The sequence below is a fragment of the Curcuma longa genome, chromosome 10 (assembly GCF_044706935.1).
Source record: "Curcuma longa cultivar G26 ecotype Majalengka, Jawa Barat chromosome 10, ITB_CL_G26_1.1, whole genome shotgun sequence".
Lineage (NCBI taxonomy): Eukaryota > Viridiplantae > Streptophyta > Magnoliopsida > Zingiberales > Zingiberaceae > Curcuma > Curcuma longa.
Window position 1 is genome coordinate 1,516,879 of NC_133870.1, and position 13,162 is coordinate 1,530,040.

The following is a 13,162-nucleotide window of genomic DNA, read 5'->3' on the forward strand; positions in this document are numbered from 1 at the left end:
CCTTTAATTGGTTAATCTTAACCATAAAATTTCTATTATCTTACATTCCATCTATGGAGGTTATAGAGCATTATAGCCTTCAGCGACTAGTTTATTGTACGACTCCGATTAACACAGGTTTGTATGTCGAGTTATATAATAATCTAGTTCTGGTCGATGACTTGAACCTCTCCACCCAAGTTAGGGGGATGGACATTATCATATCACCTACCGTCATTAGTACATTTCTAGGTCTCCGCCCATCTCAATGTCTATTTTTGTGTTATCCACCCAAGGATTTACCTTTTGGGGATCCCTACTCTCACATTACCTTAGATCTCATGCATATACATTTCTTCCAGGAGGAGAGGGCTCCTGCTGTAGTCCAGTTCTCCTTCGTTAGACTTAGAGTACAGGACTATGTCCTATATAGAGTAATAGTTAACTGCATTTTACCACTGACCACTAGGGGCATCATTATTATGCGATCGTTCCATACTTTTCTTTTTTATGCATTCATTCATAGACTTGATGTAGATATTAGTTTATATATATTTCATACCATCATTTTTGCATCCTCAGTGACCATTAGCAAGAGAGTTCATATGCCCTACTGCCACATTCTGACTGAATTATTAGCGACACTAGGGGTTGATGTCGCTGATGGTAATATCACACTACCTAGTGAATATGACATATTAGGAATTAGGAATCTTGCATTAGCTGAGGTCCAGGTAGATGATGATGGGGTACTTTCCTAGAGGTGACAACCTCACTCTCAGCCTTAGCCCTAGTCACCACCACCAACAGGCATTGATGTAGACGATGATGATGATGATAGTCTAGATTTGGAGGAGCTGCTCAAGCTTCCTGCACCTCCTCCTCCACTTACCACTGATCAGTGACTGACTCAACTTGAGGAGACTGCCCAGGGTTTCCAGTAGATGATGCTCAGTCGATTCGATGATCAGGACGCGAGGATGCTAGAGATAATGGAGATGCTTAGGGTTTGGGGTCATCCACCACCACCACCACCACCCCAGTAGACATACTTTTGGATATGATTCAGCTTTATTGACATCTTGTCTAGTGACTTACCTATCTTATGTACAGTTTATCATGGTTTACTTATTTACATATTAGTCCTTACATAGTTTACTCATTTGCATTTTAGTCTTTGTATATTCTAACTGTGCTTAGTAGAATAGAAAATTTTAAAATTTTAAAACTTACATTTTTTTTAATCTATTATTGTATAGAGTTTTTCAAAAACTTTTAAAAAGTTTATTTTTTTCTTTGGAAAAACTTATTTTTAAAATTTTGATTTCAAAAGTAAGGAAAGGAATGATTTAGCCTTAGACTAGAATCATTCTCCTAGAAAGCATGTTCCTATAGATCTAGGTGGAGCATCTCAGAAAGCACACTAGATACCTTGATTGTAATTGTGAAACTTAGAATGGTGCGAGATGTATATGATTCTAGCCTAAGTATCAGATGCTTATGTTAGTACATCGAACCTTACTTGGGCTTTAAACAACATATTGAATCAAGTTAAGTGTTCCTAATCATAAGCTCAATGGAATGATACACTTACACTTGACTAACTGGGTCAAGCTACTACTTCTTAGTAGTTAGCTAAAATCTAAGTAGGACACTCGCTCCTCAGATAATATTTTTTGTGTCTAAGTATTTTATATATTATTAACATGCTTGGACTCAAACCCTTTAATTATTTTTAATTATGTCAAAGGAGGAGAGATTTATGAGATTTCAAGTCTTCAATAAGATTTGTCAAAGGAGGAGAAATCTTTAAAATTTTTCAAGTCTTCAAAATTTTGATTCAAATTTTTTTAAGTTCTTCAAAAATTCAAAGTTTAAATATATTTTTGAGAATCAAATATTTTTGAACTTAAGTTCCAAAATTTAAATTTTTAAAAAGTTTAAAAGTTTTCAAAGTTCTTAAAAAGTTTAAACCTTTTATATTTTACAAGGACTTGAATAGTTTTGCTTCAATTTGATCAAAACTAGCCATGTCAAGTTCTGGAGGAGAGAACTAAAAAGATTGTTTTCAAAAACTCTGCTTGTTTTAAAAGTAAGTAGAAATTCAAGGGGAGTTAATGCATATCATGTTGCATTTACACTCTGTTGAACTTAAACTCTTGTTTATAATAAAGTTATTTTCTTAACTTGAAACTCAAGTTGCCATAATCAAAAAAGGGAAGATTGTTGGTGCGGGAAGCACTAGATGATCGAACCTTAGTTTTGATGATGGCATGAGGTTCAAGTTAAGTGTGTGGTTGGAATAACAAGTTGATCTTGTTGGTGCAGGAAGCACTAGCAGATCGAACCAGGGTTTTGATTATGGAACAAAGATCAAGTTAAGTATATGATTGTGCTAATGATGTTGAACTGAGTATACAGGAGACACATGTTAAGTCCTAGTGGAAGTTAGACATGAAGTCTTGGCAGAGTCAAGTGCACCAGGTGAAGTCTGGGCTGGTCAGGAGGACCACGCCGCAGTAAAAGTCTGGGCTTGGTCAGAAGGACCAAGTTGCAGCAGAAGACTGGGCTGATCATAAGGATCAGTTGCAGCAGAAGACTGGGCTGATCAGGAGGATCAGTCGCAGCACAAATCCTAGGGACCGAGGACAGAGTCGAGCACAAGTCCAACGAGTTAGGAGGACTCGGTTGGCAATCAGGTAAATTCTCCTGAGAGGAATGGGTGAGGACGCGTTCCCAAGAGGAACATTAGGCGTCGGTCTAACCTAGGATCTCACTGGAGATCCGAAGTTAAGACCCTCAGTTGGTCTGAGAACCGACTTAAATATGTTAATATTTTGCATGTTTTGTCGCTAACACTTTTGTAGAAAGGAAAAATCGAACGAAAGCTAACTCTGGATCGAAAGTTGACTTTTTGATCTTGGAGTCGACTCACATGATGGCTGGAGTCGACTCCTGCTGAGTCAACCATGATTCGGAAGTTAGCGCGTTGATTTTCCACCGACTCGGACTCGAGTCGACTCAGGTGGAGTTCTGAGTCGACTCAGGGTCAAAGCTTATCGAGGTTGACGCCACATCGACTGGAGTCGACCCAAGAGATAATCGGAGTCGACTCAGACAGGATAACGAGCGGGAGCGATAAGTTTTATCTGACATGTCGGCTGGAGTCGACTCAGATAGGGACTTGAGTCGACTCAGGACCAGTATAAAAGAAGGTCACGAGCAACAGCCGGACACAACTCATTTTTCACCTCCAAGCTCCATTCTTGCGACTCCCTAACGCTCTTTCTTTGACATCGGTGCCGTACTTGATCAAGGTCATCCTGAATCACGCCGATACGCCGAGATCAACATCATGGGAGCTTCTGCGCAATCGAAAAGTTTGGTAAAAGCTTATTTTATTTAAATTGTCTATTATACCAAATTTTCGTAAAGTTGTGAATTTGTATTCTCGTTACACTTGCTACCGAAAGGGGGCAAGTGCCTTAGTGGAATTGCCCAAAGAAAACGGTCAAGGATCGTGGGCCTTGGAGTAGTAGTCTAGGGTTGTGAACCAAGTAAAACAAAACTGTCCATTATTTTATTTTTATTTTCACTTCCGTACGCACTCGAGATTTACGAACACGAGATTTATGAAAATTAAAAAGCATGCAACACGCTATTTACCCCTCTCTAACGTGTTTTCGATCCTACAGATCTAGTGTGCATGGAGCACAGGAAAGTCCTAGTTGAGGTTAGGCAAAGTAAAGTCCTAGTTGTAGGCTAGGCAAGGACCGGGAAGCATGAAAAAATTCAAGCAAGTCAGGAGGACCAAGGCTTGGTGGAAATCTAGGCGGTTAGGAGAACCGAGAGCCTAGCAGTAAATTCCTGGGGGCCGAGGACCACAGCTAAGCGAAAAGTCTAACAAGTCTGGAGGACTTGTTGGCAACTCAGGTAAATTCTCCCAAGTAGAGTGGGTCAGGACGCATTCTCGAAGTGGAACTGTAGGTGTCGGTCTAACCCAAGGTTTCACTAGAAACCTGAAGTTAAGACCAATTAACAGTTCAAATAACTGTTAATCCAATTTGTTATTTTATATTTTGGGACTAACTTATAATGCAAATTGGAGAGACAAAGATTTTGACTTCGGATGACTCTATCCGGAATCCAGTCGACCGGACGGTCCAGGTGCCTGAAAGGTTGAATCCAAATAACTCAGGTTCGGATAATCACAGCGGAAGTCGAAGGCTATCCAGATCCTCCATGTCAGCACGGAGTCAACTGGAAGGGAGAATCTAATCGTCTAGAAGCGCTGAGTCAACCGTGAAGATGACGGATTGGCGGTCTGCGTGGAGTCGCTTGGAATGGGAATCTAGGCGATTGGAAGGCCTTATATAATCACTTCGAACAGAGGCTTCATGCATCGAATTCAAGTCATTCAAGAGCGAGCCAACGACACCCTGAGCGAGAAGGAATACTCGAGCAACCGTCGTAACGCCGGAGTCACGCCAAAGCGAGCTTCTTCTTCAACTCAAATTTTGGTAATGATTTAAATTATTGTACTATTTAATTATGATAAAGTTTTTATCGTATTGGCTTTTGTAATCGTTATAACTCTTTTTCGTAAGGAAAAGAGTTCAATAGTGGATTGCCCATATGTAAACGATCAAAGATTGTGGACCTTGGAGTAGCAGCCTTTTGCTGTGAACCAAGTAAAAATAAAGTGTGTCCTTGTGTGCTTGGTTTTTATTTTTACTATTTCCGCTGCATATAACTTTGATTTATAAACGAGCACAATTGATGGGTTTCAAAACTGAGGAAAAATCGCTAAAAGATAGCGCTATTCATCCCCCTTTAGCGCTTATTCAATCCTACAGAATGCACCATAAATACGTACTGATTACAGCTTGGAGATCTTTTGCCATTGTCAATCCCATCTCAAAACCTAGATCGAGTAGACAGAAATATGATAAACTAAATATGATGACAAATCCAAAAGAAACTAAAATATGGACCTCACAACCTAAGACTTAACTTAATATGCTCTAATACTAATAAAATTGACATCAGATAAACCAAAAATACAATGAAAAATCTTAAAGAAACTAAATATGAACCTCAAAACCTAGAGCTCTGATACCAATAAAATTGTTATGTCCCGAAAGACGACTGTCTAGAAAAATTTCAGCAATATCTCTCCTGTAACGATTCAAATTTCCTGAATATATTTTAACATAATGGCTTACAAGGCTGCTCAACAATACCACACATGTATTTAAACTACTAAACTATATGAATAAGGCCCACATGATCGCTTAACAATACCACAAATTCATCTAATGTAGCAAACACCAATAATAAATCAACAAATATATGACGAAAATGTTGGGATCTAGTTGCGAAAAATAATCACAAAACCAGCGGAAAATTAAAATAAAATTTTGATCCCTCCATGGATCCATGTGTATACATAAAGAAAGTAGTTCTTTTAACTACATGATAGGCCCCCGCAAGTATACGGGTGTCGTCAAGTAATAAAAAGATATCGATCCACAGAGACCGTGGAATTACTTACTAGATTTTAGCACAAAAAGGTGGGAGAGAAAATGAGCATGAGTTGTTGTAGGGGAGAAGGGAGCACTCTAGATTACTTAATCCTAAATTCGGAGAAAGGAAACGACTATGACAATGGATGTGAAGCGATCCTAGGACTTCGGACTCCTCAGAGTATTGATTGATTGACTTGGATCCTCTACCTTTCTTCAATAATTGTACAATTGTAGGGACGCTAACCAATATATCCAATTAGACCTCGTCAAGTATCCTCGGAATAAATCATTGGTGTTCTTACGTCATCATTGTTAGATCAAGGTGATTCTAGATAGCCCGGTTCAAGGCTTTCCTGTGTCACTCAGGCGCTCCAGAATGCTACTAAAATCCTATCCCCTGTCACAGGATATCTTTTTTACGGACCTCTCTCCAACAATGAATAACTGCTAACTATCCCTCATAGAAACTAATTATGATTTAAAAAACCCCTCGAAAACTCGCCCGGTTCAAGACTTTCTTCCTGTCACGAAGCGCCCCGGTGTACGGCCTAATGATTCCTCAAATCACAATTAATCTCTACCCTCATAGATTCATACACAAGCATTTCATCATTCACAACACAAGCATAAATCCACAAGGCAATAGACAATCAAATCATAGGAAACGGTAGATTAACAAATCCAAGTTACAATCATCCAAATACACCTGATTTATCCTACATCCTAGAATCTAGGAAACTACTCCATGACGGAGAGAGCACAATACAAAGAAGAATAAAGAGAATACATCCTATTTCGAAGAATACACAAGAAATGCAGTAAAATAGGACTTATCAATGGTTTTCTTCTTCCTCGGACTGTGAACTCTTCGTAGATGAGATGAAGATGGGATGGAGCAGCCAGATCGGTGGATGGATCGTCGAATCTCGCTCTTGAATAGGCTTCGGTGGCTCAAGAATAGCTCCGGTGGCTCTCCAAAGGTCTCCCCCTTTGCTAGGGTCCCAAAAATATCTATTTATAGCTGCAGCCCGAGGTCACACACGCCCCCGTCCACATGGCCGTGCCTGGGAGGCACGACCATGTGTGGACACATGGCCCAGGAAGAGGCACGGCCAGAAGCAGTGAAGGCTCTGTTCAGGGGCACGACCGTGCCTTTTAGACACGGCTAGCTGCAGGGACTCTTCTGATGAGAAACACGGCCGTGCCTTGTGGGCACGGCCAACAACAGTGGTCTTCTCTGGTTGGAGGCACGGTCGTGCCCGGGAGGCACGGTCGTGCCCGGGAGGCACGGCCGTGCCCGGGAGGCACGGCCAAGACTTGGCAATCTTCTGTTCCGAAACACGACCGTGTTTGGTTGACACGGCCCTATCTGCTGTTGAGGAGGGATGATGGCACGGCCGTGCCTGTGAGGCACGGCCAGGGCTAGTTGCTGTTCTGGATGGAAACACGCCCGTGCCTTGTTAAATGATGTGCATAGGGTTTATATTCATATTTACACTTTATTTGCACATCTTTATGGTTTTATTATTATATCTTGTATGCATCGCATCCTTAATCCATGCATTTAGGCACATATCTTGCATTTCCTAGTTCAGATATCTGCTCTCATTTTTACTTGTTTCAGGATGGAAGATGGAGCAAAATCGGGTAAAATCGGAGTTACTATTGAAGACAAGGAAAGACAGGGCCGTGCCTCATAGGCACGGTCGTGTCTAATAAGTCTCCTGGCCGTGCTTCACAAGGCATGGGCGTGCCTACAAACAGAACATCAACAAGCCCTGGTCGTGCCTCACAGGCACGGCCGTGCCAACATCCCCATCAACAGCAAACAGGGCCGTGTCTTCCAGACACGGCCGTGCTTCAGAACAGAAGACCAGACGCTGCTGGCTGTGCCCCACAGGCACGGCCGTGTTTATCAACAGAGGAGTCCCAGCTGTGGCCGTGCTTCCCAGGCACGGCCGTGCCCTGCAAAACCCATTCACTCTACCCTTATCAGTCTCACCTATCAGGGTCTTCTCTATCCCTAGAATCTGGGTCGATCCCATATAGAGTCTAACATGGACTCATTCACTCTACCCTTGTAGTCGGCCCTCTCCCGTCTTCAATTATAGTTACTAAAACTATAAGTTATATTTGACTTATCCAACCTACAGGCTTGAAATTGTGCGCTTCTCATTATTGAATTGATCGATCAAATTGTACCTTAAACTTATTAAATTGATCAAAGGGCACCTTCCCCACTGTTGGCATCTATCTTTAGAGACTGGAGTTGATTCTTTCGAATCTCTCCATAGATAAGGAATGAGTATGCAAGCGAGCCTACCCTTTGGTACTAAGTTAAGTAGAGTTCATGGCCATTCTAGGAAAGATCTAATTCAATTCATATATTAGATTCCCTCGTAAGCGTCTTAGATTGGGGGTCTCGCCTCTTATCCTGACCCTCCGTCTTTATCATATCTTTGATGTCCTCCTCTCGTTCATTCTTTAATGCACTTTCTTTATAATCTAATTAGTTAACATTTGCTTTCACTCTTTCTTTGTCCCTCCTGCAAGTCTAAGATGGCAATAGTGAGTCCTCTCTCCCGCATAGTGGGGGTCTCGCACGTAAAAAACACTCGCCCCTCTCCTTAAATTATTACCAGTATAGTTGCGAGTTATTTTATACCCTCTCCTTAATCATAAGAGCCTTTTTCCTCCCCTTATTCATCAGAGCTATTAAGAACCTATCCTTAGAACTTATATGTATGGGGCTCGCTATGAAGATCCGCTCCTTCTTCACTCGAGCTCTTTTAGTTCCTCGGATTAGTCATCAGAGCTATGGAAGATGCTTTCATTCCTCAGCAAGAGGTCTAACATGGAAAGAGTAAATGGTGTACCATTTACGACCTATGTGACACCATAGACTCTTTCCTTTCGCGTTAGTAAATTACAAGTCTGACTCACTACTTTCACTCAGCAAGAGTATCCTATCTTAAATAATAGGTTCTTCTCTTTCCATTCTCCATAGCTTTTTTCAATAAAGGAGTCGTCAGTAGTCGAAGCTGACTTATTATTCTTAGTGTATTCTCTTTCCTTTCACTCCTGTAATTGACTACTCTCCGATGTGAAGTCCTTCTTCTTTATATTAGACTGTGCGGATAGCCATTCACTACTTAATATAGTCTAGTAGTGAGATATAATAAATTCAATCCTTATTGGGGCAAAGTTTACTCCTTCCATGAACTAGTCTTGCCTGGGAATCCCCATATTATCTCTGGTAAGTTACAAGTATCTAATATGATCTTCTTTTTTTATCTCCTTATGAAGATTTATATTTGAGCTCTTCAGATGAGTGGTATAAAGAATAGAGGAATCCGCATCTTAAAAAGAAGCACTCCCCCGTCTCCTCGGACTGAGTGGTCGAGCACTGAGCTTGAAAGCGAGCTCTCTAACGAGACAATTGAAATTGTAGTTCTCACTCGTGCCTTTGGTCTTCTGACTTATGTCATTCCTAATATGGATCCCCAAAAAAGATTCTTCTTCCCCGAATTATTATTATGATTCCCCGGAGAGTAACTGGTGTCACATAGGTCGTAAATGGTACACCATTTACTCTTTCCATGTTAGACCTCTTGCTGGTTCAGTTCAGTTGATGCGCCCAGTTCACTTTTTCAACTTTCAGTTCTTTTTTCTATCGTTCGTGACCTCTTTTACTCATTACATTATAAATTAGGTTCCCTTTCAGTTATGTTTTCAAAAGAATGAAGGCACTTTTTTAAAATCATTAGAATGAGGTGATCCTCATACCTTTGTTCGGCACTCATTACATTAAAAATTCTCTGCCCCTTTCGTTCGGGACCACTATACTTTCAGTGCGAACTTATTACATTCAGCAAGAGTCCATTAAGCTCAATCTTTTCCTATTCCTCCACGCAAAAATCTTTCCTCCCAGACAAAATTAAGTAGCATCCGTCAAGCATAAAGGAAAGACTTCCCTGACTTGCTCAAAAGCTCTCATTCCAGATCTGACTGCAACGTTGACCGGCTAAGAGGGCCCCTTCCTGACACTCTAGGCTCAGCTCATGGGCGGTGTGCTTTCTCTATCAATTCTTTCTCGCATTCCATATCCGATTAGAGACGACTCATCTTAATCCCTTCTATAAAGAATGTCCAAAATTAGTCTTTTCTTATATATAGCAGTTCTCTTCAGAGCTCAAATCTAAATAATAAGAGGGGCATAATTTAAGATATGTTGCTTTTAGAGTCTCCCTCCTTTACGTCTCACTCACTCGTACCGCTCCGTGGGTTGAATTTTAGAAAGGGGCTCGAATAAATGAATTAATGAAGTGAGAAAAGAAATTATAGAATGAATTATTTTAATATAATGAAGTGATAAGTTAAATTGAAATTGAATTAGACTCCATTCCGCGAAGCTCTTCAAAATTAACAAAGGATGCGCCTCAGCAAGAGTCTCACATTAAAAACCTTCTTTTGGGAAAGGAAAAGAGTGTTTGGTTGCAATGCGAAATTAAGTTAAGATCTGATCTTAGTGGCGGAATCAACTGTCAGAACTAATGCGACCATAACATAAGCAAATCTCAAACCGTAAAGCACTCCGTCCAGGTGCCTTTCAACTCTGGCATTCTGACTCTCACTACCTTTAGAGGCACTCATTATCTTGAGATGGAAGGTATCTAGAATCTCTTAATCTTCATCTGAATCATAATCTGCCTTCTCCTCTTCAATTTAATTCACGTCTTTATCGAGAAAGCTCCTAAAATAGTGCAAGGCCTTGAAGTGGTCCGGAATGGGACCGCTCAGTACTCTATGTGCTCCACTTGTCTAAGAACCTTTCTTTCACTCTTTTATGGAGGAAGCTCAAAGAGCAGTCTTTGCTATATGCGTCAGAGATGCTACTCGAACTGATTCATTCAAATTCTCAAAACGAGAGGGGAAGATGTAATTACATAAGTTAGCATCCGAGAGAAGGGAAGAAGCTTTTTAATTACATTTCTTCCTAGCGGATCAGTAGTAGTGTTTTATCATATAATGATTTTGGGGCGAGTGATTCAATCTTGGACGCGCTAGACTTCTTTCGTCAGATAAGGATAGAATGAGGGGGCACCCTCTTTATAATTACATAAGTGCATAGCTCGCCATACATATAAGTTCTAAGGAGAGGGTCATCAGCATTGTCTTCCCACCAGTCCTTAATGGCACCATCTGCATCTTAAACCATTCAAAGCATTATAATGGAATGAATTCATATTCAATCTAGATCTAATTTTAGGGCACTCAACCCCTCACTGTCTTTTTTTATTTTACTGTAGGCGAGACCCACACTCGTACCTACTTTAGATTAGAGACGTCCACTTATTTTTTAACTTTTATCGTATTACATAAATTGCCCGAAACTTGCTTTAATTTGATGAACTCCTTCCCATAGCTTGACTACTGCTAACTACTCTAAGGTAGCATGATTATAGAATCTTTCTTTCTTCCCTCTCGCTCTCGCTCGAGCGCTTTCTTCCCTCTCCCTATGGTGGAGCTCTTTTCATACTCTCTCCCTGATGGTCGAGCCCATCTAGAGTAGTAGTGAATGGCCCAAAGCCTAGAACTCAGACCTGAGACTCGTCCCTGAGAGTCGGATCTATCCCTTTGGTCGAGCTCTGTAACCCTCTCATTTACAGTCGAGCAAATCTATTCTATCTCCTTAGTCATAAGAGCCTGATCAGGGATCTCCTCGGCCATTATAGTAAGTTCGGTCTAGCAATTTAATACGTACGTACTCTCTTTCAAACTCTCCCTCGTTACACTAGTGCTTCGGACTGATGTGATGGTCGAGCCCATATAGTATATTAATGAACTCCTCTACTCTTCTAATCAGCTACAGTCGAATATAATAATTATTTAGTCTCAATTTACTATATTAGGGGATACGAAAACTACTCTTATTATATATGTAATTGAGTCCCTTTCCCTCTTCCTTAAGGCTACTTTCCTTCAGTTAATTGAATTACTATAGTGAGAGTGCTTTCCCCGAACTCTAAGGATCAGAACCAGACTCGGGCTCGTACGGCAACTGCTGCAGTTCATTCGGTGTCAGGCTCCGCTCCTTCATATTAAGATTGAATTCCAAGATAAAGATCGGGTCTCATGTGCTCGACCGGGCCCTTATTTTTACTCAAGTTACTTCCTAATAAGGGATCCCTTAAAGGCGTTAGGAGCGTATGCCTACGAAGTCAGAGAAAACCCGAAACAAGAGTCACTTTAACATAGGGGAGAAAGAAACCGCCTAAACCATGTTTTCAATAGGGCCAAATTGGAAATCTAGAAAGCCAGGTCTTTTCTTTCGCTTAAAATGGATTTTCCCTACGGGGAGTTCGATCTGAACGTGAAATAGTTATGCTCCCCATGGGCAAAATAACTAAACATGATTTTCCCTACGGGGAGATGGTACCTTCAGACAAGAAGGTACCATCCACCGCTCGATCAAATGAAAAAAAAGTGATTCTCCCCATGGGCAAAATCACTGAAATGGTTTTTCCCTACTGGGCTTGATCCAAATTTAGGAAAAAGTCAATCCCCCCCGTAAAAAAGGCATAAACTTTGTTTTCCCTAGTCACTTTGGATCTAGGTCTTTTAGAAAGTTCAGTTGGAAACCCGCCTCAACAGAAATTGAGGTCAATAAAGAGCATCTAGGTATTGTCGAATAAACCAGCCTCAAGTAAGTCTAGGTAAGGATGTAGGTTTGTCGAAACGCGTATTTTTGGCATCAAGTTACTTCCCTAGGGATTTTGAGCTAGGTGTTTTAGAAAGTTCAGTACTAAACAAGTTTAGCCTTCCTACTAGGGTTGGGGTTGAGGTAAATCAATTGCATATAGGTATTGTTTTTAAGTATGAAAGCCTTGTTCCCCCCTAGGAAAATGAATTGCTTCGAGTAGAAACCCTTTTTCGTCCCTAGGGGACATAAAGAAACCCCGTTTTTTGAGCCTCAAGTCAGTTTTCAATAGGGGCTTCCAGAGAAAGTAAGATACCTGTGTTTTTAGCCTTCCAGTCTTTTACACTAGACTAGGTTTTAGCCGATCTCTTAATAGGTCTTTTGGATCGCAGTTTCAAGTATTGCTCCTATTGGGCTGATCGAATAATCATCTTTTTTTCAGGTGGTCTGCGAGCTGCTGCTCAATCCTTATTCAATACCATTTCCAATATTTGTATTATCAATATCTCTACGTGTGATTCGTTGAATATAAATACCTGATCGATGTCGGAATTCTCGATTGAGAAAGCGGCAGGCCAGCTCGGAAGTAGTGCCTTGCGAGGTCTCCGAGCTTTGTATTTGCATGCCCCCAAATATATAGTAAGGGCGCCTAAGATCGAAAATGCTCTGTCTGTGATTGAGACTTAATATTGTGTAACGCTATATAGATTAATAACAATGCAAATAGAAAGAATGTTCGATCATCAAACTAACACTCACTGAAAGCGGCCGGCAGGAATCGAGGGGTTGTTGGATCATCCGGGGATATCATAGAAGGGTTAGATTCCCTTTATACGCGATGTGGCGAAGACATTAAAAAATCAACGAGATCTGCCAAACTGATCGTCTACTTTGATTTTAGGAAATGTTCGGAACAGAGAACTTACCAATACCGCATGAATATGAATAGAAGATT